This window comes from Otolemur garnettii, unplaced genomic scaffold, assembly GCF_000181295.1.
Source record: "Otolemur garnettii isolate 467f Iridium unplaced genomic scaffold, OtoGar3 scaffold00175, whole genome shotgun sequence".
NCBI classification, from domain to species: Eukaryota; Metazoa; Chordata; class Mammalia; order Primates; family Galagidae; genus Otolemur; species Otolemur garnettii.
The window spans coordinates 1,720,871-1,724,075 of NW_003852570.1; positions in this window are offsets into that span (position 1 = coordinate 1,720,871).

The following is a 3,205-nucleotide window of genomic DNA, read 5'->3' on the forward strand; positions in this document are numbered from 1 at the left end:
TGGAGATTTTCTTTGTTACTCTTTCTAGGGTTTTTTGTCTATTCAGTTCAGTCTTTCCCAGTTCTTTTAGGAGTTCCTGCTAAATTGTGGAGGATTGACAGAGGCCTCCTTGAATAAAACCAGTAGCAAGGCCTGTATTCAATTAAGCTTTGGTTCCTGGCAGAGTTTACCAATTTCTGTTCTTATGGTTCTGTTCAGGCACTTTACTTTGTCTAAATTTTGAGGCCTATAAGTTATTCAAAACATTAGCTTATTATTTGCACTAGTTTTGTTATGAAGGCCAGCCCATTGTCAAATTTAAACCAGAATGGCAACCTAAATCACGGGATGATTTCTCTGGGCAATACTTTTCCTAATTTAGGAGTCCTTTTTATCTTGGTGGGGAAGACTTTTACCTATTCCAAGTCTGATAGACCACCACCAGCAAGTACTTGTTCCCTCTAAACCTGGGCATTTCAGTAAGGTCTACCTGGAAGTCCTTGAAGGGCGTTGCTCCATGCAACTGGATTTGTGAGTGTATGGTCAGTCCTTGGCACACATTGAACTGGCTGTAGGTGACACACTGTAAAGTAATAGTTTTGGCCAGGCTGCCAGGTGGGAGATGTAGAAGTACCAGCCAAGCAACTTCATCAAATACTCCTGTTCCAGGTGGGTGTTGTTGTGCATTGCCATTACCATGGTAACTCCTAGAAGCTGGGGGACTGCTACTCATCCATCTGGCATCTTTAGCCATCCTCCCTCTGTTTCCCGGCTCCCCTCTGCGGCCAACCATTCCTTCTCCTCCCACAAGTAGATAGGTGAGAGCTCTGGAACCCAGGGGATGAGGGGAGCCACTTGTGACACCTGGTATGGTTTGGATGCAGCCCTTTGCCTCAGTACCAACCCTAGTGTTCCCTTCAGTGATGGTGGAAGCATCTCCTTGATGTTCACGACAGTGCATCACTGTCACCTTCCGGGGTTTCCATACTGCTTCTAGCAACTAAAGTATCTCCTGCTGATACTTAATGTCCTTTTCCACAGAATTTAATAGTCCCTTCTCCTTGTATAATGCCCCATGTACTTGGAGAGTTAGAAAAGCATTCCCATTTTTCCCTTGACTTAGTTCTAAGGCTCAAGTCAAGGCAATTAACTCAGCCTTCTGAGCCAATGTTCCTTGGGGTAGGGGCTTAGCCTCTACAGTCTCTTTTAAGGTAACTACTGCATACCCAGCCCACCACTCATCTTGCATCATCATGTAACTGCTTTAGTCTACATACAAGTCCCAGTTTGCAACTGTCCAAGGCTGGTCACACAAGTCAGGTCTGCTAGAATACACATTATGTATAATTTCTGTACAGTCATGCTCAGTCTTTCTTCTACTGACTGGAAGGAATGTGGCTTGGTTCAGGGTGTTCTTATATTAGAAAGCCAAAAATGTCCTTTACTCTCCATTAAAGTGACCACAGAGTGGGGTACTTTCACTCTGAGATTCTACCTTAGAGTCAGCTTATCAGCTTCTTGCACAAGGACAGCTGTAGTGACTAGAGCCCGTAAGCATGATGACCATCCTTTTGCTACTCCATCCAACTGCTTAGAGAGGTAAGCTACAGATCTTGTCCAGGACCCAACCAGCTGGGTTAACACACCTATAGACATCTTTCCTCTCTCTGAGATATACAGAATGAAGGGCTTGGCCAAGTCTGGTAGCTCCAATGCAGGTGCATTTATCAGCCTCATCTTTAGCTGGGAGAAGGCATGTTCCTGTTCTCCTCCCCATTCTAAGGGCTCTCCTTCCTCTCTTTTAATTGCCTCATACAAGGGCTTAGCCAAGGTGCCAAAGTTGGGGATTCAAAGATGACAAAAGCCAATCCCACCTAAAAATTCCAGAACCTAATTTCAGCTCATGGGGGTGGGGAGGCAATTGATGACCTGCCTCCATTTCATGCCTACATACCTCTACCCCTGCTGGATAGTAAATCCTAGATAACGTACTTGCTGCTAGCAAATTTGGGCCTTTCATTTGGACACTTTATAGCCACATACCTCTAGATGTCATAACAGACAGTCCATGCCTCGGGTCCAGCCCTCCTTGGTAGAGTGTCCTGAAAGAGGTCATCAACATATTGTAGCAGCACACATTCTAATTCCTGAGCCAGGAATTTCTGGAGGTCATGAGCCAGTGTTTCTCCAAAAATCGTGGGTTTTTTGAACTTCTGTGGCAACCTGGTCCATGTGTACTGGATCTCAGTTTCCATGTCTGGTCTCTCCCACTGGAAAGTAAACAGTCTCTGGCTTCCCAGAGCCAGTCTTATACTGAAAAAGACATTTTTTTTAAGTCCAGGCAAGTGGGTCACTTGGCTTCTGCAGGCAGCAGACTCAGTAGAGTATACAGATTAGGCACAGTAGGATGCAGTGTTATAGATACACCATTTCCTGAGAAATTCTTATTTTAGGTTTTAATTTTTCCTGAGGTATCTATATAGACACAGTAGATAACATTTAATACTGCACAATTTTTTCCTGCATAGCCAACAGGTGCCTTTTGTTGAGTCTTAAGGCTTCAGAGTAAATATAACTGCTGTATACAGTTCTACACTCTTTGACCAGTCTCTTAGTCCCATTTAACAGATCATCTTAGTAAAACAGTTATGTTTCATTTTATGAGTTGACAGTACAGACAAGGCTAGAATTTAATACAGGTGGGCCACAGCCTCTTTTCTCTTCAAATTATTTCTCTCTCTCCAATTTCTCTCTTTACTAAAGACAAATTACAGCAGAACCAGCTCAGTTGCCAAAATAAACTGTACCTTCAGTATAATGATTATTTGCATAAAGCGCAGTAAGAATAATTATTAGCCATCTGGGCTCTTCTTTCCTTTAAAATTGGCTTTGCTGGAACCTTTTATATGGAATCTCAAGCTGGACTTTCTTGAAAGCCACGAGCCCAGGTTTCATCTGTGCTGTTAGATACCTGTACACATAGGGTAAATCTCTCTTCTCTTGAGGTCCCCAAGCACATTTCAACTCCCAGACCCGTCGGCAAGCAACCTTCATTACTTACCACAGATCAGGAAATGTTACTGATGGGTATCTGGCCAGTTTTCCAAAGGGTTTTTTATTGGCCTTATAAAGTCAACCTGGGCTCAGCGCCTATAGCTCAACCGGCTAGGGCGCCAGCCACGTACACCTAAGGTGGCGGGTTCGAATCCCCAGCCCAGACCCGCCA